Here is a 26,152-nt window from a genome sequence, read left to right as displayed (position 1 = left end):
TGTTATATGTCTGTAAACATTCCAATCGGTCGAAATCAGGAAGTGTCGGCCGCCATTTTGTCTGTCACACTGAAAAGGAAAGGTGGAGAACGTGAAAAGGGGGCAGGGTAGGGAGTTCCTGACCCCCTAGCATTTGTCAGGGGGTCACAGTGGGACCCCGAAGGGCAAAAAAAAGATTTTAATTTTTTTAGAAAATTCGCGAGGTGTGCGCACCGTTCGCACATGGCAAAAAAATGTTTACAAAAAATATTTTAAAAAAAAGATTAAGTGTTTGGATGTTGGTTGGCTCTAAAAAGAGCTGTTGTGTTCATTGAGTGTTTTTTGGTACCTACAAGTAAGTACCGATGCAGAGTCTAAAGTTCAAGAGGAAGACTCTGTTCCCTTCATCATTGAAATGTACACCGTCTCCTCTATAAATGCCTTGCATGTTGTAACGCAAGTTGTTGTGGTATATAGAACCCATACCATAGTCTCTGAGGAAAGCAGAAACAGACTTATTGACGTGCTTTCTTGCTTTGTCAATATGCGGACAATGTTGGTAGGACCACTTCCACTTTTGACTTTGGCATATATTAGAATATACAAAGGCAGTTTGTGGAAAAAGTGACATCAATTGCACAAAGGTGTCCTTAATAAGCATTTTCAGACCTACCCAGTTAAAGTGCCTAGGTCATTTCCACCACAGTGCACAATAATAAGGTTAGGCTGTGGGAGATGTAGAAAGGTTTTCACCAAAGGCATTAATTGGTGCCACTTTAACCCTCTCTGACCAATCCATTTAATGTCTACATTTGGCAAAGCAAGATCTTTCACAATACCTCTTTTTTCTGCAAACTTTTCACTCCAGAAGACAGAGCTGTGACCTATAATCCACACTGTGAACATCTTTCAAGGAGATCTGGATGCACTCAGAAGGTGTCTTTCAGTAGAATGGCAATATGAAAAGAAAGATAGTTGTAAAATGGAGGCTTACATACTTTTTTCAAAATAAAAAGAAATCATTGGCTGTTTCAGACCATACAACACTAAAAACTAGGTTGTATGTTTAAATTTTGAAAAACATGTTTTGTATTGGTTCAGAGAAATGTGTTCCCACAGAACATTAGTTTGGATTTCCTGTTAGGTTTGAAAAGTCAAGCACTCTTGCTCTTTGGATTTGAAACATTGTGTGCTGAACTTCTGACCTCTCTGCTCACACCAGTGTTCCATGAGCTGTTGCTATGGTAGCAGGTAGAAGTCATGTTGGGGGAAGGGATCATTTGGAAAAGTGTTGAAATTTGCAACCAATAGAAATGTGTGTTTCCATTTGAAAAAATGTGGGAAGCACTGTGATTTGAAATTAACATGTATATGTGTGAAAAAAGAGAGGGAAACATTGCCATTTACTGGTTCTGCTGAGAGGTGTACAGGTCAGAGATTCTGGCTCTGATAATCTGCTGTGTGAGTGGCACATTTCTTTCTCAACTAACTACTTTTAAAGGTGAGTTATGAATTTGAGAGGGGATGTATGTGGTGTAGTTGGATATAAATAATAGAAATGTGAATATTCTTATAAAGTTGTGTTTTACATTTTATTTTAAGTAAGATATTTAACTGCCTTGAACATGTCAGATATTATGGAGTATGTCTTCACCATAAGTTAAGGTGTACTGGTATCAACCAAAAAAACTGTTTTGTGCCTAGACTCACACCATGAGTCTGTCTTTACACAGGAATTTTTCACAGAGATTTAATTTGTGTTGCTGTTGCTCTGTTTGACTTGCACTACCAGGAAAGGGGCAGCTTGTTTTCAAGAACTGTGATGGTTAGCATTCAGCAGAAATCACTTTCTCACAAATGAGAGGCAAATGCAAACACATTTGAAAATAGCATGGTACATTTTCCTACCACTTTAAAAGTTGTGTTTTACATTTTATGTTAAGGAAGATATTTAACTGCCTTGAACATGACAGATATTATGGAGTATGTCTTCACCATAAGTTAAGGTGTACTGGTATCACCCAGGAATACTGTTTTGTGCCTAGAATCACAACATGAGTCTGTCTGTACACAGGAATTCTTCTCAGAGATTTAATCCGTGTTGCTCTTGCTCTGTTTGACTTGCACTAGCAGGAAAGGGGCAGCTTGTTTTCAAGAACTGTGATGGTTAGCATTGAGCAGAAATCACTTTCTCACAAATGAGAGGCAAATGCAAACACATTTGAAAATAGCATGGTACATTTTCCTACCACTTTAAAAGTTGTGTTTTACATTTTATGTAATGGAAGATATTTAACTGCCTTGAACATGTCAGATAATATGGAGTATGGCTTCACCATAAGTTAAGGTGTACTGGTATCAACCCAAAAAACTGTTTTGTGCCTAGACTCACACCATGAGTCTGTCTGTACACAGGAATTTTTCACAGAGATTTAATTTGTGTTGCTGTTGCTCTGTTTGACTTGCACTAGCAGGAAAGGGGCAGCTTGTTTTCAAGAACTGTGATGGTTATCATTGAGCAGAAATCACTTTCTCACAAATGAGAGGCAAATGCTAACACATTTGAAATTAGCAGGGTACATTTTCCTACCACTTTAAAAGTTGTGTTTTACATTTTATGTTAAGGAAGATATTTAACTGCGTTGAACATGTCAGATATTATGGAGTATGTCTTCACCATAAGTTAATGTGTACTGGTATCACCCAGAAATACTGTTTTGTGCGTAGAATCACACCATGAGTCTGTCTGTACACAGGAATTTTTCAGAGATTTATTTCGTGTTGCTCTCGCTCTGTTAGACTTGCACTCGCAGGAAAGGGGCAGCTTGTTTTCAAGAACTGTGATGGTTAGCATTCAGCAGAAATCACTTTCTCACAAATGAGAGGCAAATGCAAACACATTTTAAAATAGCATGGTACATTTTCCTACCACTTTAAAAGTTGTGTTTTACATTTTATGTAAAGGAAGATATTTAACTGCCTTGAACATGTCAGATAATATGGAGTATGTCTTCACCATAAGTTAAGGTGCAGTGGTATCACCCAGAAATACTGTTTTGTACCTATAATCACACCATGAGTCTGTCTGTACACAGGAATTTTTCACAGAGATTTAATTTGTGTTGCTGTTGCTCTGTTTGACTTGCACTAGCAGGAAAGGGGCAGCTTGTTTTCAAGAACTGTGATGGTTAGCATTCAGCAGAAATCACTTTCTCACAAATGAGAGGCAAATGCAAACACATTTGAAAATAGCATGGTACATTTTCCTACCACTTTAAAAGTTGTGTTTTACATTTTATGTAATGGAAGATATTTAACTGCCTTGAACATGTCAGATAATATGGAGTATGTCTTCACCATAAGTTAAGGTGTACTGTTATCACCCAGGAATACTGTTTTGTGCCTAGAATCACAACATGAGTCTGTCTGTACACAGGAATTCTTCTCAGAGATTTAATTCGTGTTGCTCTTGCTCTGTTATACTTGCAGTCGCAGGAAAGGGGCATCTTGTTTTCAAGAACTGTGATGGTTAGCATTCGGCAGAAATCACTTTCTCACAAATGAGAGGCAAATGCTAACACATTTGAAATTAGCATGGCACATTTTCCTTCCACTTTTAAAGTTGTGTTTTACATTTTATGTAAAGGAAGATATTTAAGTGCCTTGAACTTGAAAGATATTATGGAGTATGTCTTCACCATAAGTTAAGGTGTACTGGTATCACCCAGGGATACTGTTTTGTGTCTAGAATCGCACCATGAGTCTGTGTGCACCCAGGAATTCTTCTCAGAGATTTAATCCGTGTTGCTCTTGCTCTGTTAGACTTGCACTCGCAGGAAAGGGGCAGCTTGTTTTCAAGAACTGTGATGGTTAGCATTCAGCAGAAATCACTTTCTCACAAATGAGAGGCAAATGCAAACACATTTGAAAATAGCATGGTACATTTTCCTACCACTTTAAAAGTTGTGTTTTACATTTTATGTTAAGGAAGATATTTAAGTGCCTTGAACTTGAAAGATATTATGGAGTATGTCTTCACCATAAGTTAAGGTGCACTGGTATCACCCAGGGATACTGTTTTGTGTCTAGAATCGCACAATGAGTCTGTGTGCACACAGGAATTCTTCTCAGAGATTTAATCCGTGTTGCTCTTGCTCTGTTAGACTTGCACTCGCAGGAAAGGGGCAGCTTGTTTTCAAGAACTGTGGTGGTTAGCATTCAGTAGAAATCACTTTCTAACAAATGAGAGGCAAATGCAAACACATTTGAAAATAGCATGGTACATTTTCCTACCACTTTAAAAGTTGTGTTTTACATTTTATGTTAAGGAAGATATTTAAGTGCCTTGAACTTGAAAGATATTATGGAGTATGTCTTCACCATAAGTTAAGGTGTACTGGTATCACCCAGAAATACTGTTTTGTGCCTAGAATCACACCATGAGTCTGTCTGTACACAGGAATTTTTCACAGAGATTTAATTTGTGTTGCTCTTGCTCTGTTAGACTTGCACTCGCAGGAAAGGGGCAGCTTGTTTTCAAGAACTGTGATGGTTAGCATTCAGCAGAAATCACTTTGTCAACAATGAGAGGCAAATGCTAACACATTTGAAATTAGCATGGTACATTTTCCTTCCACTCCTGCAATGGGTGAGGTAGATCCTACATGTTCCAAACTCCAATTAACCTTTACCACACATGCACTCTTACATACATCTCTGCAGTCTTCATGCAGTTCTACAAGCGTCCATGCAGATCTGTGTTGCACCTGACAATACATGGTCTCCAGAAGCACGCCCTTAGCACACAGACAGGTGCTTCTCCTGCACTCTCATGCTTACTATTCAGCTCTGTGTGTTTTTTTAGATAGCAGTGTGTAATGCTAACACATTAAACGTCACCAAGGCTCATTTCCTTTGCTCTACTCTAATCACTCATCCTTTAACACATGCTGATGGTCTCAAGTAGCTGTTAGGACGTGTACTCTTTTCTGCCTTTTTAAAATATAAGGAAAATGTGTCAGGCTGCCATAGTAATTATGACTTACTCTTCCACAGTAGTAAATGTGCTTTGAAATTGCCAAACTAAAATCGTTTTTTGCCTAGAATCACACCATGAGTCTGTGTGCACTCAGGAATTGTTGTCAGAGATTTAATTTGTGTTGCTCTTGTTCTGTAAGACTTGGAGTTGTAGGAAAGGGACAGGTCATGTGATAGGATTTGAAAAGCTCTGAAAAAAATGGTCATGTATTAAAATTACATAAAGGTATTTTTTTTTTAGTTTCTTTCAGGTATTGCTGAACAACAGTGAAATTAATTAAAGATGCCTATAAAGTCAAGAAAGAGAAAAGAACAGCAACAACATCTATATTTGAAGAAAACTGGACCAAAAAAAATAGTTGAAGAACCTCATGTTGGAAAAAAGAAAAAGACTTCTGGTAAGCAGACTAAGGATTTTTTTTTAAATATCTTCAAACAAAGAAAAAATGTTAAGAAAATATGCACTGCAAATAGTGTTTCAAGTACAAAACAACAACAGAGTCGACAGAAAATACAAAAAGCCAATGTTGAATCAAAAGTAGGAAAGAGTGACTTAACACGAAAAATAGATTTTAAAAACATTCGTCGAAAAATGTTTCAGAGAAGAGTGATGTTAAATTTGATGTGAAAAAATATAAGAAGAAAACCAAATTTTATCAAAAAAAGAAATATATTGAAAAAATTGTTTCTAAGGCTTTAGAAATAAAACAAAAACTATTCATTTTAATTTTGAATAGGATGCGTAGATTAGAAAAATTAGTAAAAGCAATGAAGTCACAAAGCAAAAGGAAAAGAGTAGTGAAAAAAAATAACTTTTGTAAAGTGTTCTTAGGAGAATGGAAGCATATTTCAAGTACTGAGCCATTTTTTAATGAAGAGAGTTATCTTCAATGTAATAGTTTGTTGCATGCAGTTGACACCAATGGTCGAGCTTATGAAGTTAAAGATGGTTGTGTAATGGAAAAGGAGAAAATGGTTCCAAGAAATGAGGAAGAAGTGTTAGCTGATGAGGTTATGGGGAGACGTCCTAAAGCCCCAGTGTACACTTGGAATTGTAGTAGTATTTGCACTGTGCGACAGGAATCTATTGATAAATTACGTGACTTCCTAAGAGAATATAGTAAAAAGAGTGTTAAACAGAAGATTAAGGTGCTTCAAAGACTAGACCCATGCAGTGTGAGAGAGAATACTGGTTTGCAAGGACATTCTCTTGCTTGTCTATCTAGGAAAGTTTGCCAAAGTGTTTTTCACCATTTTAGGATGCTGGCTGTTCATCATACTGAAATGAGAAAGTTTGTGAGAACATTGTATTTTGCTAAAAGTCCAGCACTAAAGTTAAATGAGTTGAATAGTGCTCTGTTCCGTGGATCTGTATCAGATGTAGTGAAGGTTACTGATGATATTCAGTTTTGTTACTTTGGTCCAGAGCAAGAAAGTGCAGGAAATGACACAGTTATTGAGGAAAATGTGGAAGAGAATGTAGAACCCACTGTTAGTAAAACATTTTAAGATCAAATGACAAAATTTAATATCATCTCTAATGAAAGACCAAATATTACTTGCATTTGTTGCCGGAGAAGCCATTATAAAAATCAAACAAGGTATGTTGATCTCTATAAAAAAAGTGAAAAAGAAAATAATACTAAGTGGATGGATTTTGCTACATATTTATTTCTGGAAAATTGTTTTGATTTGGGTGAATATCACAGTATTTGTAAATACTGTTATAACAAGTTAGAAGAAAATAAAATGCCAGCAAGAGCTGTACATAATAATTTAGAATTGGTTGAAATTCCCGCAGAACTTAGTGATTTAAATACATATGAGTCTATACTCATTCAATGTGTCCATCCTTTTCAGACTATAGTTCGTATGGAGCCCAAAACATTTGCCATCGGATTTAAAAAAAAATATGGAAACAATTGATGCAGATAGATTGGAAACTGAACCATTAGTTATTCTGGTTAATGGAGTACCAACAAAGAATAAGAAAATTTGGCAGGAGCTGGTAGATGTACGAAAAGTACAAAGAGCAAATTTATATTTGAAAAGAAATAATAAATGGTATGAAACAATTTATATGGATGAAGATGAAGAAGTTTTACTAGCAGACTCAGGAATACCAGCTGGGCAAATTGAAAAAGTGGATAAGTCAAAAGAAGAAGAAATTTATGAACATTTCAGCATACATCCTCTTCATTCTAAAGAAGTTATGGGAAACACTATCGATCTGTTTCAGATGAAAAAAGCACAAGGAAGTCCTGTGAGTGTATGGGAGGAGAGCTTGGAAGCTAGTTGTTTTCCCCAGCTGTTTCCTACAGGAAAAGGTGGACGATATGATGAACGTCCAGTACAGATTCCTGCTTCTGAGTATCGGACTACAAGATTATATGCAGAAGATCCAAGATTTCATCAAAGTATTCCTTATTTGTTCCATCTTTTATTTGAAAGTGACTTGTCTGCACTATCTTATGCAGTAAATCACATTTTAAAAACTGGAGTACATCTACATAATGTGTCTGCAAAGGATTTTATGAACAAAGTGCAACAGCGAGATGATCATTTGGAATCTCAATTGATAAATTTGATGGCTTGTCAGCGAGGAACTAATGAATATTGGTACCGACGCCATGGAGAATTGAAATGTATGTTACGGAATTTAGGAACTCCTACATGGTTCCTTACCCTAAGCTGTGCTGAGTACGCTTGGGATGATTTACTGGATTTTCTTTGAGAGGCAAATTCGAATATTGAAAACATCCAATACAAGACAGCAGGAGAATTGTGCTCATTGGATCCGGTTAATGTTTGCAGATATTTCAATCATAGATTTGAGGCTATGATGTCCTTCTTCTGCAATAAAAAAAAACACCTCTTGGAGAAGTTGTGGATTTCTTTTGGAGAAAAGAGTACCAAGCAAGAGGTGCTCCTCATATTCATATGCCGTTGTGGATCAAGGATGCCCCAAAATTTGGAACAGATTCTGATGATGCAGTTTTATCATTCATTGAAGAATATGCAACATGTGCTATACCTAAAAGCACAGAAGAAAAAAACTTAAAAGAGCAAGTTTTACGTTTCCAAAGACATCGGTGTGGAAAATACTGTCGACGAAAGTACAAGAGTAAAGATAAATTCTACACAAAATGTCGATTTGGATTTCCACGACCTGTTCTTTCAAAAGGAAGAGTAAACAGTTTTATGTCAGCTGTGCGACATACTATTACAAGAAAATCGCCTAAGAATACCTACAACCTAAGAAGAAAAGAAGAGTCAAAATATATAAATGACTACAACCCAGTCATTTTATCCATGTGGAATGCTAACATGGATATACAGTATGTTGCTGACAATTCTATTGCTGTTGCTCGGTATGTCACATCTTACATCACTAAATCTGAGAAAACGGAATTGAAAGAAATGTGGGAACAGATTTCTCACGAGAAGACTGTCAGTAAAAAGCTATACAGTTTCAGTTTAAAGATGTTATTGCATCGAGAAATTGGATCCTACGAATGCACAGATAGATTATCATCTGCAAGTCTGTACTCCAAATCCAGAAGAATAATTTGGGTAAGTTTAGGCCTTGCAGGAATGAGAAATCGGGTACTGAAATCTGTTCGAGAAATTGAATATTTAGCAGAGAACGAACCTGAAAGTACAGACATTTTAAGAACAAACATGTTGGACACATATTACCCACAAAGAAGTCATCATCTTGAGAACATGTGTCTATATGAAGTGCTGCAGAACTTCATTTATAAACGGAATACCACAGAAGACATCAACAATGGAAAATATAAAGTCACTGATGAGTAAGGATGTTTGGTAAAACAAACAAAAGGAAGTTTGATTAATCACCGGAAGCTGAGTTGTGACACTACTGACAAAAAGGAATTTTACTACTTGGCACTTTTACAGCTGTTTAAACCATGGCGTTCAGAGGACGAACTACTTGGAGATTTTCAGAGCTATGAAGATTCCTTTAATGCTTGCAAAGATAGCATAGAATGCAGTACTTTCTCAACTTATGTTCAAATGTTAAATGAAGAAATTGAACAAGAAGCAACAATTGCAGCTGAAGTAGCTAGAGACAGTTCTCAAGACAGTCAAAGTTCTGGGATGTTCAGTCAAGATCCTCTAGGACAACCAATCGTAGAAAATGAAGCTGCAATAGCCATGACTGAAGTCGAAACAGCTATGAATCAAGCTCAGGAAGATTTAATAAACTTACCAAATGTGGAACAACAACTGAATGATGAGCAACAACAAATTTATGAGGAAGTCAGAAAAAAAATTGATCACGGATTACTACATGAAAATAAAGAGTGCTCATGCACATCGTTTGAACCAATCAGAATGTATGTGAGTGGACAAGCCGGAACTGGAAAAAGTTTCTTGATTAAAGTAATTAGAAGCTACCTACAGCAAAAAACATATTCAACTTTGTCTTCTGTTGTTACTGCTCCAACTGGGTTAGCAGCATATAACATAAAAGGAATTACCCTCCATCGTTTGCTAATGTTACCAGTAGAGCACGAGAACAAAATACAATACCACAAGCTAACAGGAGGAGCATGTTTTGAAGTTGCAAGAGTATTGAAAAAAATGAAAGTTCTCATCATTGATGAGGTAAGCATGGTATCAAACTTAATGCTTGCCTTTGTGCATTTAAGAATGCAGCAAATTCTAAAGACAAACTATGACGTGCTATTTGGAGGAAAACATGTTATAGTTTTTGGAGATCTTCTGCAGCTTACTCCAGTTAAAGGACAACCAGTTTTTCAAACCCTTACACATGAAGACACGAAAAAGTCATTAGGAAGTATAGGTAATGTGAACATTTGGACATACTTTGAGTACAAAGAACTCATTACCAATATGCGGCAAGCCAATGATGAGGATTATGCAAGTATTCTCAATGATATCAGAATTGGACTACTCACAGAACATGGCAGAAAAGCTTTACAGAGTCGATTACTATGTAATGTGTTTCCAAAAGAACAAATAGTTCCAGAGAAAATATACAAGAAAATTGCTGGAAAAAATACTGTAATCTGCTTAATGCCAACACTACATGAATGCTCTATATTCAATCAAGAACTTTTGAAATTGGAAAATGAAGAGATTGTCAAACTGGAAGCTGTGGATAAAATACAACATGAAGGAATTACTATGATATTGACAAACAAATTGACAAGTAAATTGGATTCTCTAGAGAAAAACATCTCGAAAACAGCCGGTTTAGAAAAGAATCTTTATGTATGTATGAACTGTCGAGTAATTTTAAGACGTAATTTGGATGTAGAGAAAGGTTTAGTGAACAGAGCTATGGGTAAAATTGTGGGTTTTGTTAATTACCAGAAAAAAGTTGGAATTGAATTTTTAAAAATAAAATTTGATCAGATTGAAGAGGTTAAAGACATTTGTCGTTGTTCAGTTCGTTTCTTGCTTGTGAAAGACTTATATGTACGTAGGAAGCAGTTTCCGTTTTCTCTAGCATATGCAGTAACTATTCACAAATCTCAAGGATTAACTGTAGATAGTGCATTTGTAAACATTGGATCTACTGTGTTTAAAGAAGGTATGGCATATGTTGCTTTGTCACGCGTGAAAACAATATCTGGTTTATTCATGATAGACTTTGATGACTCAAAAGTAAGTGCTGATGCAAACTGTGTAAAGGAGTATAATAGATTAAGAAGAAGCTATGCTCCTCATTTAGGTCAGTATCCTGTGTTTGAAAAACGTGTTGTTTGTCGGAAAAGGAGATTTGAGAATATCTGTAATGAGGATGTACAGAAGAGAAAACAAAAAGAGAGTGATGTGACTGCAAGCAAAAAGAAAAAGGACAGTGTTGAAGAGGTTCTTGGTTGTCATTTTGAAAATAGCTCTGGTGTCAACTGCTACGCAAATATAGTGCTCAATGTTGTATTTTATCTTGAAATTTTGCAAGAGCAGATAATAGTAAATCATGAAAAAAGATTCTGTTCTCTGCTGAGTCTCCTTTATGAGAAGCTGAGTAATGATAAAACTAAAATAGAAAGTGCTTCTGATGTTAGAAATCTTTTAGATGTATGTTCAGGATGTACACAGTTTACTCAAAATGTCCAGCAAGATGCACAGGAATTCTTGATGTACATGCTTATGGTACTGGAAGATGAAGGGGTAGAAATAGAAAATATGTTTGGTCTCTCTTATAAATGGGAACATAGTTGTGAAAACTGTTTGAACACATGCAGCTCTAATGTTTTTTTTTTAATTTTTATTTTATTAGAAACCGTTAGCACACAATAAAAGACATACAAGGGCCTACAACCACGAGGGCCGGCCGCTATAGAGCCCGAGGGCCCGCAGTGTAACGCCATACATTCAAATGAACCAGCGGCAAAGTACCTGGCAGTCCGTAAGCACCTATAACAGACCATGGCCATAGGCCAGGAGCGGTTTAAGACAACGGTTTCATTTTTTATTAAACATAAAACACACTCAAGGCAATGAGAGTCCGAGATAGCAGCGTGCTCTTCCCAGGACGGGGAACAACATACAGTGTCCAAAAGATTCTGATCCAGAAGCGGTGAAGGGGGGCAATGGGAAAACAAAGCATGGAACACACATCACCCACTCCCGCAGAATGCACCGCTAGGGGGTCAAAGCAATATCGACCTCTAATGGCAAAGGCGGGGCGCAGATACGGCCTCGATATAAATTCCACGGACCCCATACCCTACTCCATTTCCCTGGCTTGCCTCTCGCCACATATACCGTCTTTTCCCTAAACATACACCAGTCCATATTCTCCTTCCATACATCAACCGTGGGTGGCCTCGGGGAGCCCCATAGCTGTGCAATGTTACGCTTAGCCACCATATACCCCAAGGTCACCCACTGCGTCTGTGCCGCATTGCAATCATTCGGTTCCCAGACATTCAACAAACACCTCCTAGCCTCTGGCAACAGGGCCACGTGCGTGACTCCCTCCAGTACGGTATGGATACCGTTCCAGAATCGCACAATCTCTGGACATTCCCACAATATATGAAGGAACGTGCCCGGCAGGCCACATCCACGCTTACACAATCCATCCATCGAATAACCCATACGCAGCAAACCAGGCCCTGTGACATACACTCTATGGAGGATCTTCAGCTGTACAAACCGGAGGTGGGCCGGGATAGCCACCTCCTTCGGGGAGGCCACCGCCGACACCCAGTCCTCATCATCCAGCTCTAAGCCATCGCCTGTCCATGCCTCCCTCAGACGGAGCAGCAAGTCCGCGCGATCGTTGATGAGTTTCTTGTAAATCAGGGAAATAGTGCTGTCGGGCACATAGCCATCCAACACACTATCCTCCAGTGGGGAATACTCGGGGATGGCAGCAGCGTCCGGAAAAACCGAACACAGCACATGGTGGACTTGAGCATATCGGAAGTACTCTCTATCGTTCAATTTATATTCCTTTTTAAGCATTTCAAACGTTTTGAAAGCTCCCCTCACCCAAAGATCACCCACTTTACATATACCAATCATGTCCCATTTCTCAAAGCCTTTCGATCTCCACAAACAGCCCAACCGCCCAGAGGCATACAGCGGCGTCGCCCGAGTCAAGCGATCCCTCCACCCCATCGCAGCATTCGCCGCGTGCCACACACGCACCGCCACCCGCGTGGGTCCCGTCAGCCGCGTGTCCGGGGTCACCGAGTACAGCGCCCTATTATAATCCCCACCCGGAAGCAGGAATTTATCCATCTCGAACGCCGGGTTTAAGGCAGGACCATATATCCCGTGGTTCACAGCCGCCAACTGAGACGCCCAATAGTATCGTTTGATATCAGGGAGTGCAACCCCCCCATCGTACCAAGGAAGCGTTAACTTGGCGAGAGCAATCCGCGGCCGCCCGTCCCAAAACAGTTGACGCTGAAGACCCTCAACCTCCCGGAAATAGCGGGCCGGTACGACATCCAGAGTATTTTGCAAAGCGTACAAAAAGCGAGGCAGCGACATCATTTTAAACAATGCCGCCCGTCCAAGCGGTGAAAGCGGAAGTCGTCGCCATCTTGCGACATCGGCCTTCAGTCGCTGGAGGGGAGGGAGAAGGTTTCGCTCATAGCGGACCGCGGGATCCAGTGAGATAAAGATTCCCAAATATTTGAACCCAGGGTAGCAACCTGAACAGGGCAGTCTTGCGGCAGGAGGGGGGCGTCCCCGGAGAGGACGTAGACGCACGATTTGGCCCAGTTGATAACCAGGCCGGAGTTGCGGCCAAAGGAAGTCAACACGTCCACCAATACCATTAGTGACTGTCGGGGGGAAGTGAGATATAGAAGGATGTCGTCCGCGTAAAGGGAGACACGGTCTTCGAACTCCGGCGTCCATCTAATGCCTCGCAACGACGGCTCCCAACGCAACCAGGCGGCGAGAGGCTCCAAAGAAAGCGCAAAGAGAAGGGGTGATAGCGGACATCCCTGTCGCGTTCCCCTCCCCAGTGCGAAGGGAGCCGACACCCTACCATTCACCACCACCTGAGCCAGTGGGTCAGCGTATAGCAATTTTACCCAACCAATAAACTCAGGGCGAATCCAAATTTCGCCAAAACGGCCCAAATATATGGCCACTCCAAAGTGTCGAACGCCATAGTAGCATCTAAAGATGCCAAGATGGCCGGCTCCCGTATAGACAGCACACCGTGCAACCGCCTCAAATTTAGGCCGGTATTCCGATGGGGTATATAACCGGACTGATCCTGATGAATCAAGTCGCCCGCGACCCGAACCAGTCGGTTAGCCAACACCTTAGCCAGAATTTTGGGTTCTGCGTTCAACAGCGAAATGGGCCTATAGGAGGCGCAGCGGTCTCGCGGCTTCCCATCTTTGTGTATCACCACTATGGTGGCGAGGCGTTGGTCAGGGGGAAGGAAGCCCGCCGCACGTGCCGCCGAAAACATGTCACGAAGATACGGCGCTATCTTATCAGGACGTAACTTATATAGTTCAATGGGAAGACCATTAGGACCCACCGCCTTACCAGACGCGATCGAGCGAATGGCCAAAGCAATCTCATCTGACGACAACTTCGCCTCCATCAAAGTTGCATCCGCCTCCGATAAGGTTGGCAGTGCGATGTCTCTAAGCAACAGATGAGAATCCTCCTCCGAACGCACAGAAACCGGAGAGTATACCCCGCGGAAGTGATCCGCGAAGCAGTCAACAATCTCCACAGGGTCAGTCACACGCACTCCATCCATTCTCTCCACAACGGGCACCACCCTGCTCGCTCTCTCCTTCTTATCCAACCAAGCAATCAACTTTCCGGCCTTATCCCCCACATCATACAGACGCCCTTGCTGCTCTCTATACATCCCTTTAGCAGCTTCCGTGACTAGCGCTCTATAATCTGACTGTTTGAGGCTGAGAACATGCAATTTCTCATCAGTAACTCCACGCTCCAAGTCCTCCTCCATTTCAGCTATTTCAGCCTCCAGGCGAACCACCTCAGCTCTCTCGCACCTCTTAGTATGGGAGATAAGGGACAAGGCCTGCCCCCTGACCACCACTTTTTTAAGCCTCCCATAGGGAGATGGCCGACGACACCGACCCCACATTATCAGTGAAGTAGTGATCAGTGGACTTGACCAACTCCGCGCGGATCTTAGGGTTACGAAGATACCAGGGGCCAATAGGTGCCACTCTTCCCTCTGTGCCAGGGTCAACCCTCAATTGCAACCATATAGGGGAATGGTCAGAAATACCTCTGGCTACGTGACGCACCTCCCCAATCATCCCCGCCTGGGTCGCCGGCATGAGCATATAGTCGAGTCTCGAGAGACTCCCATGGGCCCCCGAGTGAAAGGTATACTGCGCTTGTCCCGGGTGCATCATTCTCCAGCAATCCACCAGTCCCAAAGTGTCCAAAAAACTCCCCAACCAGGCCTGAGCCCTAGGGAGATCCCTGGGGGGGTGACGATCCTCCAATCCAGAGACCACGGCATTAAAGTCTCCACCCAACACCAAAACCCCCCCAGGGAGCCCCAGGACCAAACGCCCCAAGTCAGCAAATGTAGTCGTCTGCAACCCCGGGGGCACATACACAGCCACCAGTGAAATGGTTCTACCCTCCCATCTCCCCACCAGCGCCACATATCGCCCCCTATCATCGTGAAGCACCTCGTCCACTGCCAATGGGAGGGAGGTCCTAACTAAGATGCCCACTCCCCTAGAGCCAGAAGTGAAACCAGAGTGAGCGGCAAGGCGATAGCCCCTCCTATTTAGGGCCTGGAAGGAGTTCCCAACCAAATGTGTCTCCTGCAGGAAAACGATGTCGGGCGAGAGCCGCTTCAAGAACTGTAACACCACCCCGCGCTTGATCCTGTCCCCCAGACCATTCACATTCCATGAGAGGATTCGCAATCCCCTATCCCCCATCCCACTCCCACACATGATACCCACATTGCAGCTCTAATGTTGATTCTGAAAGGTTCATATATTTAACATTACCAGAGAGTAAATCAGTGACTTTTAGTGAATTAGTTAAAGATGCCAATCAAAACATGGAATGTTCTCAATGTAAATCAGACAAGTTTTCAACGTTATTTTTAAATAAATATGGACAGTATGTAATTTTAATGGTGCAACGTTGTAGAGCTGATGGTACAAAATTGGACTCTTTAATAAAGAAGTTTACAGGACATCAATTATCAATATCTGGAAAAACTTTTGTTGCAGTTGCAATAATTTTTCATTATGGACCTTCTATAACTTCTGGTCATTACACAGTTTATCTTAAATGTGAAAAAGGATGGACACTGTGTGTAATGATTCTCAATTGATTTTCAAACAATGTTTGCCTTATGATTTACCAAACTGTTACTTAATTTTTCTAAAACCAAAATTTTAGATACAAATTGCACCATCTGAACAAACTATTATTGCGATTTTATTGGATTACCATTGGATATTTCATCAAAAAAGAATTTAAAAATTACCATTTGGCCTCATGGAAAGGTAAAAATTTCTCTTGTGGACTTCTTTGACAGATATTATTTTGGTGTATGTGCTTAAGCAACAAGATTTACAGACGATATTTATTGCAAAAAGTTATTGTTCTTACATGATATTTTTATTAAATATGTTACATTTCTATAAAGGTATGTTTTACTGAGAAGAGATTCTGGGCTTTTTTAAACAATCTTTCAGATTGTTAATTTTTTTGCCCGCTGTTAAGTGAAGAATTCAATTGCTTTCACAATTTGCAGTGAAATTCAATATATTCTGAAAACAGCAAAAAAAGGGCAAAAATTACTTTGTTAAATATGAAAATATGTTTACTGTATTCTAAAATGTATTATTAAATATTAATACTTTTTTTCTTTTTTTCAGATCGAGAAAGAAAATGTAGGAAAATTAATCCTTTTTTCTAGCAATTAAAAAAAAACATTTATTTATAATTAATTTATTTTGTGGGTCAGGTAAGTTTGAAATATCTGTATTTCTCACCCCTTTACTTTCATGCTCCCTTTTTTTCACTTTTCCTCACTCTGCTTTTCTCATTCCCCTTGTGGTCCCTCAAGGACCATGAAGGGTGAAAAAAACATTTTATTTTTAAAAAAAAACACAAGGGGTGCGCACACCGTGCGCGCACGGCGGGGAAAAAAAAAAAAATGATAAAAAAAATTAAAAAAATTTAAGAGGTAAGGTGGCTCTAAAAAGAGCCGTTGTGTTAATACAGGGACAGAGGAAGGAAAGAATGGCAATATTATAAGGTGCCGCAAGTATTGCACCTTATATGTCCACTCTGAAACCGAGGGTAAATGTCCAGAGGAGCAGAAGAGGGCGACGCTCCCACCGCAGAGGAAGTGCTCGGCTGAGCTGCCGATGATGTACTCGGCTGAGCTTCTGCAGATGTGCTCGGCTGAGCTGCTGGAGGGGTTGCTCTAGTAGCTCGAGCAAAAGTCGCAGGATGTACATCCCTAATGTGCTTGAACATAGTGAAGATACTAAAAGAGTACTTCTTCTTAGGATCTCCTCTAGATAAGACACGCCCACAAACTTTGCAGGTGACTAATGGAGCATTGACTTTCTTCTGCCCCTTTGGAAATGTAAAATATTGCCAGACAAAAGAATCTTTCTGTTTCCTCCGTCTCTGTCTGATAAGGCTCTCCTGCTCACTCCCAGAAGATGATTGCTGCTCTGCCATTGTATCCCAAAAACAGTTCAGCTCCCGTCTCCCAGGGAATCAGAAGAAATAATGAGGGGAATGGGTGTGGTGTAGGAAGTTTCTGGAACTGAAAGTACTTTAAACCAATGAAAAGTGTTGTTTCTTGATCACATGACTTACCGTGCGCGCAACGTACGCTTACGGTGCGCGCACGGTAAAAATCCCTTTTAAAAAAAACAAAAAACAATTTTTAGAGGTTTGTAGAAGATATTAAGTATGCTGTTCAATTATATCTAAACATTTTTTAAAAAAAGGTGAGCCATTCCATATTGCAGGATACATTAAATCAATATTTATATACATAGGTAGCATATTGTAAAAAAACAAATATAAAAAAAAGTTTAAAAAAAATTAGCATTTAAAAAACCTTGCAAATTCACTGACAAAACCATAGGTTTCAAACACGTTATAGTTAGGAATTAGCATTTAAAAAACCTTGCAAATTCACTGAAAAAACCATAGGTTTCACACATGTTATAGTTAGCTGGACATTTTGTTCGTAAAAGACCAATGAAATTCCCCCGTTATAGTTAGTTCAGCTAACTATAACTCGCGCGCCCGCAATCCACTGCTGATGACGTCACATATTACATCACTCATGACATGGTCAGTGACATCACTCATGACATCACTGATGACATCTCAAATGACATCACTGATGACATCACTGATGACGTCATCCATGTGATAAATTACCGCATCTTTTCACACCCTAATATAACCTTTGATACACCGACTCAAAATTTCAGAGTTCCATTTTCAAAACCATAGATACTCCAATACCAATAACAACATACCCACTTATTAACTCTTAGGTCTACATACACCTCCACTCATTCACCTGTACAGTCACTCATACTTACAGTCACTCCATACAAGACTATCATATGCATTTATACACCTACATAGACACTCACACACCACCAATCATCCATAGAGGTACTCTCACACCTAGTCAGTCATGCAAATAATCACACTCCCATTTACTCACCTATGCGGTTATACACACTCAAGTTCACTTATTTATAAAAATAGTACCACATTCTTACGCTCTTATAGAATCATTGATACAAGCACACACTCATCCATACAGTCACTCTCACAATCACACACTCTCACATCTACTCACTTATATACTCTTACACGCATATATACTGCCTTTCAAATATGTAGTTAGTCACAAATGTACCACTGAGATATACATTCAATCCCTAACACACCCATACATACACTCACTCAACCATACAGTTCATCACAGATGCACTCTTAAAACCATGCACCCACTGAATCACCCACTCACACATCTAGTCACAGAGTAACACACACCCTACCCACACAAACACTCAGGAACCCATACAAATACTCAGACAAGCAATCAATAACTCATATAGACACTCATATAGCTATTCACAAAACCATGCAGCCACTTATACACCAACATACAGACACATACAGACATTCACACAGTTTAGTCACTAGTCTGCAGTAAGATACATTTAATGACTCACTTATAGAGTCAGTTACGCACCACAGAAAATCATCCATTTACACAGTTGTACACCCACTTATTCTTCAACAGGCCTTTCCCTATATATATTAAACATATTAAAACTGTTCAGAAACACATACTCAATGGATGACGTCATCAGTGATGTCATCAGTGATGTCATTTGAGAGGTCATATGTGATGTCATGAGTGATGTCACTGACCATGTCATGAGTGATGTAATATGTGACGTCATCAGCAGTGGATTGCGGGCGCGCGAGTTATAGTTAGCTGAACTAACTATAACGGGGGAATTTCATTGTTTTTTTACGAACGAAATGTCCAGCTAACTATAACATGTGTGAAACCTATGGTTTTTTCACTGAATTTGCAAGGTTTTTTAAATGCTAATTCCTAACTATAACGTGTTTGAAACCTATGGTTTTTTCACTGAATATATATTTATATATATATATTACCTACTGGCGGTCGCCAGTAGGTAGTTACAGTTAGGACCTATTTTCCATAGGAAATCTGCAACATTCTACTCCCAATAACTTTGGCGCCGGTTGACGAATCTTCGGGAAATTTTCAAAACTTTTGGCCAGTTCCGGTCCGCTCCTATCCTGAATGTTTGGGGGTGATTCGTCAAGCGGGGGCCGAGAAAAAAGGGGGTCCCAAAACGTGTTTTCCCCATGCAATTTTCCATAGGAAACTTTAGTCGCAGCTACAGCCGGAACTGCTGAACGGAATTACACCAAATTTGGCAAAGAGGTAGCCCTTGTTTCAGACTCGTGCCTTTTTGTTAAATGGTGTAAATCTGTTCAGCAGTTTTTTAGATATTAAAGGAAAAAATATATATATATCTGGGCAGAGCCTAACCCCACATCTCATCGTGAGATCTGATTGGCTGTCAGCACTTCATCCAAGAAGTGTTGGCAGCCATCTGTGAACCAATATACACGATAGCACCTCATTAAAAAGCATTGCAGTTAATAGAAGGTTTTAAGACTTTAGTTATATGATAAATCATTTGTTGATGGTACCATACTCATTTTAGGAATTGTGGTGTGTTCTAAGGTGATTTTACCATGTGAAAAAGACTTCTGCTCGGATATCATGAATCATGTTTGAGAGAAAACAATTTCCTCATGCTTTTCCCACAGAGGTTTGGAAGGTGATCTATAAGCTAAACTGAGAGCATATTTTCTGTAAATTCACATTATCTTTCTCTGTCATGTGAGAATGAAGTCTGACATTCTCAGTAAAACATGTACATCCAACAAGGGTAGATACTGTCAGTTGATTCCTTTGTGTTCTACTGCAGCTTCCCAGAGTGTTCTAAAGAACAACTAGAGCGCTAACAGTCCTACTTATGACAAACGTATGGCAAACCTGAAGCCATCTTGATTGGAATAGAGTGGTAACTCTTAAAACATTTAATTTAAAAAGGAACAAAATGAGGGGGTTCGTTTTGCCATAGAAAGTATGATTAGTGCTGCAGAAAGAAAAATTAGGGCACATTTTGAGTGACTTCTCAAATCCTCTTCTATTTCATAAAAAAATTCTAACATGCAGACTGAAACATGCACTTTCAATACCAGCAGCAGACTTCCCTGGTGAGCAGTAGCTTTACTACAGTGATCTGATAAGCAACTAGAGTGCTAACATTCTGAATTTAAGGCAAATGTGTGACACATCTGAATGCCTTTATGATGGAATCAAAGTAGAAAACTGAAAGTATTTCCTACTGAGGAGACTATAGTAAATGAGGAAATTAGGAAACTTCATAACAAATAAGTCTCCCAGGATGGCCAACAGAGACAAAAGAGCCCAAAGGTAGCACAAATATCACCCAGATGTAGCCCAAGTATAGCCCAATGACAGAATGTCCCAGAGTGTTCTAAAGAACAACTAGGGCAGTGGTGTTTGGGCAGTGTAGGGGGTCTTGCTGGGGGTGGTGTTTCAGGGTTTAGGGCACTGCAGTGGTGTTCGGGCAGTGTACAGGGTCTTGCTGGGGGTGGTGTTTCAGGGCTTACGGCAGTGGTGTTCGGGCAGTGTAGGGTGTCTTGCTGGGGTGGTGTTTCATGGTTTAGGGCAGTCCTGTGGTGTTTGGGCAGTGTAGGGGGTCCTGCGTGGGCTGGTCTTTCAGGGTTTAGGGCAGTGCTGTGGTGTTCGCGCAGTGTAGGGGGTCATGCGGTGGCTGGTGTTTCAGGGTTTAGGGCAGTGCAGTGGTGTTCGGGCAGTGTAGGGGGTTGTGCTGGGGCTGGTGTTTCAGGGTTTAGGGCAGTGCAGTGGTGTTCGGGCAGTGTAGGGGGTCGTGCTGGGGGTGGTGTTTTAGGGTTTAGGGTAGTGCAGTGTTGTTCGGGCAGTGTAGGGGGTTGTGCTGGTGTTTCAGGGTTAAGGGCAGTGCAGTGGTGTTCGGGCAGTGTAGGGGGTCGTGCTGGGACTGGTGTTCCAGGGTTTAGGGCAGGGCAGTGGTGTTCGGGCAGTGTAGGGGGTCGTGCTGGGGCTGGTGTTTCAGGGTTTAGGGCAGTGCAGTGGTGTTCGGGCAGTGTAGGGGGTCGTGCTGAGGTGGTGTTTCAGGGTTTAGGGTAGTGCAGTGTTGTTCGGGCAGTGTAGGGGGTCGTGCTGGTGTTTCAGGGTTTAGGGCAGTGCAGTGGTGTTTGGGCAGTGTAGGGGGTTGCGCTGGGACTGGTGTTTCAGGGTTTAGGGCAGGGCAGTGGTGTTCGGGCAGTGTAGGGGGTCGTGCTGGGGCTGGTGTTTCAGGGATTAGGACAGTGCAGTGGTGTCCGGGCAGTGTAGGGGGTCGTGCTGGGGCTGGTGTTTCAGGGTTTAGGGCAGTGCAGTGGTGTTCGGGGAGTGTAGGGGGTCATGCTGGGGGTGGTGTTTCAGGGTTTAGGGCAGTGCAGTAGTGTCCGGGCAGTGTAGGGGGTCATGCTGGGGGTGGTGTTTCAGGGTTTAGGGCAGTGCAGTGGTGTTCGGGGAGTGTAGGGGGTCATGCTGGGGGTGGTGTTTCAGGGTTTAGGGCAGTGCAGTAGTGTTCGGGGAGTGTAGTGGGTCGTGCTGGGGGTGGTGTTTCAGGGTTTAGGGCAGTGCAGTGGTGTTCGGGCAGTGTAGGGGGTCATGCTGGGGGTGTTATTTAAGGGTTTAGGGCAGTGCAGTGGTGTTTGGGCAGTGTAGGGGGTCGTGTGGGGGCTGGTGTTTCAGGGTTTAGGGCAGTGCAGTGGTGTTCGGGCAGTGTAGGGGGTTGTGCAGGGGCTGGTGTTTCAGGGTTTAGGGCAGTGCCGTGGTGTTCGGACAGTGTAGTGGGTCATGTGGGGGCTGGTGTTTTAGGGTTTAGGGCAGTGCAGTGGTGTTTGGGCAGTGTAGAGGGTCGTGCTGAGTCTGGTGTTTTAGGGTTTAGGGCAGTGCAGTGGTGTTCGGGCAGTGTAGGGGGTCGTGCTGGGGGTGTTGTTTCAGGGTTTAGGGCAGTGCAGTGGTTTTTGGGCAGTGTAGGGGTCATGTGGGGGCTGGTGTTTCAGGGTTTAGGGCAGTGCAGTGGTGTTCGGGCAGTGTAGGGGGTTGTGCGGGTGCTGGTGTTTCAGGGTTTAGGGCAGTGCCGTGGTGTTTGGACAGTGTAGTGGGTCGTGCGGGGGCTGGTGTTTCAGTGTTTAGGGCAGTGCAGTGGTGTTCGGGCAGTGTAGGGGGTCATGCTGGGGCTGGTGTTTCAGGGTTTAGGGCAGTGCAGTGGTGTTTGGGCAGTGTAGAGGGTCGTGCTGAGGCTGGTGTTTCAGGGTTTTGGGCAGTGCAGTGGTGTTCGGGCAGTGTAGGGGGTCATGCTGGGGGTGGTGTTTCAGGGTTTAGGGCAGTGTAGGGGGTCTTGGTGGGGGTGGTGTTTCATGGTTTAGGGCAGTGCAGTGGTGTTTGGGCAGTGTAGGGGGTCGTGCTTGTGGGTGGTGTTTCAGGGTTTAGGGTAGTGCAGTGTTGTTCAGGCAGTGTAGGGGGTCGTACTGGTGTTTCAGGGTTTAGGGCAGTGCAGTGGTGTTTGGGCAGTGTAGGGGGTCGTGCTGGGATTGGTGTTTCAGGGTTTAGGGCAGGGCAGTGGTGTTCGGGCAGTGTAGGGGGTCGTGCTGGGGCTGGTGTTTCAGGGATTAGGACAGTGCAGTGGTGTCCGGGCAGTGTAGGGGGTCGTGCTGGGGCTGGTGTTTCAGGGTTTAGGGCAGTGCAGTGGTGTTCGGGGAGTGTAAGGGGTCATGCTGGGGGTGGTGTTTCAGGGTTTAGGGCAGTGCAGTAGTGTTCGGGCAGTGTAGGGGGTTGTGCTGGGGGTGGTGTTTCAGGGTTTAGGGCAGTGCAGTGGTGTTTGGGCAGTGTAGGGGGTCGTGTGGGGGCTGGTGTTTCAGGGTTTAGGGCAGTGCAGTGGTGTTCGGGCAGTGTAGGGGGTTGTGCGGGGGCTGGTGTTTCGGGGTTTAGGGCAGTGCCGTGGTGTTCGGACAGTGTAGTGGGTCGTGCGGGGTCTGGTGTTTCAGGGTCTAGGGCAGTGCAGTGGTGTTTGGGCAGTGTAGAGGGTCGCGCTGAGTCTGGTGTTTTAGGGTTTAGGGCAGTGCAGTGGTGTTCGGGCAGTGTAGAGGGTCGTGCTGGCTGGTGTTTTAGGGTTTAGGGCAGTGTAGTGGTGTTCGGGCAGTGTAGGTGGTCATGCTGGGGCTGGTGTTTCAGGGTTTAGGGCAGTGCAGTGGTGTTTGGGCAGTGTAGAGGGTCGTGCTGAGGCTGGTGTTTCAGGGTTTTGGGCAGAGCAGTGGTGTTCGGGCAGTGTAGGGGGTCATGCTGGGGGTGGTGTTTCAGGGTTTAGGGCAGTGTAGGGGGTCTTGGTGGGGGTGGTGTTTCATGGTTTAGGGCAGTGCAGTAGTGTTCGGGCAGTGTAAGGGGTCTTGCTGGTGGTGGTGTTTCGGGGTTTAGGACAGTGCAGTCGTGTTTGGGCAGTGTAGGGGGTCGTGCTTGTGGGTGGTGTTTCAGGGTTTAGGGCAGTGCAGATGTGTTCGGGCAGTGTAGTGGGTTGTGCTGGGTGTAGTGTTTTAGGTTTTAGGGCAGTGCAGTGGTGTTCGGGCAGTGTAGGGGGTAGTGCTGGGGTTGGTGTTTCAGGGTTTAGGGCAGTGCAGTGGTGTTCGGGCAGTTGTGTTTGTGTAGTGAGCAGAGCATGCGCTGCGTCGCTAGGTGAGTCCTAAAAAGCATTGCACCAAGATGGCTGCCAACACTTCTTGGATTGATGTGTTGCCAGCCAACGTGAGCCAATCTAGTGCCTGTGTAGTTAGGTCCCGCCCAGATATATAAAGATTTGTTTCCTTTAATATCTTGAAAACTACTAAACGGATTTACACCATTTAAAAAAACAGGTCGCTTTATGAACCAAGCACTACCTTTTTGCCAAATTTGGTGTAATTCTGTTCAGCAGTTTTAGCTGTAACCGTGTCCAAAGTTTCCTATGGGAAATTGATTTTTTTACCTCTATTTTTTGAATTTCTCAGGAACTACTGAACGGATATACACCAATTAAAAACAAAGGTCTCTTTCTGAACCAAGGGCTACCTTTTTACCAAATTTGGTGTAATTCCGTTCAGCAGTTCGGGCTGTAGTCGTGTCTAAAGTTTCCTATGGAAATAACATGGAGAAAACGCATTTTGGGACCCACCTTTTTTCTCGGCCCCCGCTTCTTTCCCCGAAACGTTCAGGATAGGAGCTGCCCAGAGCGGGACCAACGGTTTGAAAATTTAGCGAAGATTCGTCAACCGGCGCCAATGTTATTGGGAAAAGCAAAAATACTTTTTGAATAGAAACAAGGTCCTAACTATAACTACCCACACCGCCAGTAGGTAATATATATATATATATATTCACTTAAAAAACCATAGGTTTCACACTTATATAACCATTTATTCTTCCATCGACCTTGAGATATACATATATAAAACATATTTAATTTTCAGAAAAACACACATTCACTGGATGATGTCATCAGTGATGTCATCAGTGATGTCATTTGAGATGTCATCAGTGATGTCATGAGTGATGTCACTGACCATGTCATGAGTGATGTAATATGTGACGTCATCAGCAGTGCATTGCGGGCGCGCGAGTTATAGTTAGCTGAACTAACTATAACGGGGGAATTTCATTGGTTTTGTATGAGAGAAATGTCCAGCTAACTATAACATGTGTGAAACCTATGTTTTTTTCAGTGAATTTGCAAGGTTTTTTAAATGCTAATTCCTAACTATAACGTGTGTGAAACCTTTGGTTTTTTCAGTGAATTTGTACGGTTTTTTAAATGCTAATTTTTGATTTTTTTAAATATTTTTTTATTTTTATAATACCAATAAAATTACTAGGTATTCATTTATATATTATCTGTATCCTTTTATTTGTTTTTGCTCTTTTTTTTAAAATTTCAATTAGGATAAAGTTGAACAGTTTATTTAATTTTTGCAATTAATTTTTCACCTTTTTTTTTTTTTATAAATTCTTGAGGTGCGCGCTCTGAGCGCGCTCCTAGTACGTTTTCGCAAGTTTTTGCGAATACCGTCGTACGTTATTTACGTACGCATACATACGTTATAGTGCGCGCTGGGAGCGTGCACCCGGTACGTAAACGTACGTACGTACGCATGCGTGCGTGCGTCGTACGCGCTCCACGCGGTTTACTTCCGCATACGCTTAATTTACGCGCAATAACGTTCGCGTATACGCGTGTTCAACGTATACGCGTTACGTGCACGCATATGACGTATGTACATGCGCTCTGACGCGTTCGCGCATGCGTAATCACTAGGTGCGCGCTCGGAGCTTGCTCAGTGCGCGCACCTCGGGTTATATGCTTAATAAAAGAACACTTCTTATTGGTTATCATTACTTTCAGTTTCTGATTGTTTCAACACCACACCCAATCCCCTCATGGCAAGTCATGTGATCATGATTCATCACTTTTGATTGGTTTGAAGTACTTTCAGTTCTAGATTCTTCCCAAACCACACCTACTCCCCTCATTATTAGTTCTGATTCCTTTGGAGAAGGAGCTATTCTGTTGTTGTGAGACAATGGCTGAACAGCAACCATCTTCAGACAGTGACCAGGACACTCTTGAGAGGCAGAGGAACAGGAAGCAGAAAGACAGCTTTATATGGCAGTTTTTCACTTTTCCTGAGGGACTAAAGAAGGTAAATGCACCTAAAGTGACTTGTGTACTTTGTCAAAAAGTCTTGTCACGTGGGAATCCTAATAAGAAGTATTCTTTTAGCATTCACACTATGTTGAGGCATGTTGACAAAATGCATCCAGTGACTTTTCGTTGAGCTTCTGGAGCAAACCCTCCACATGCTCTACCGACGACATCTGCAGCAGCTCAGCCGAGCACATCTTCGGCAGCTCAGGCGAGCACTTCAGCTGCAGTGGTGCCTTTGCCTTCTT

The sequence above is a fragment of the Triturus cristatus genome, chromosome 4_2 (assembly GCF_964204655.1).
Source record: "Triturus cristatus chromosome 4_2, aTriCri1.1, whole genome shotgun sequence".
Lineage (NCBI taxonomy): Eukaryota > Metazoa > Chordata > Amphibia > Caudata > Salamandridae > Triturus > Triturus cristatus.
This window is presented reverse-complemented; position numbering follows the sequence as displayed.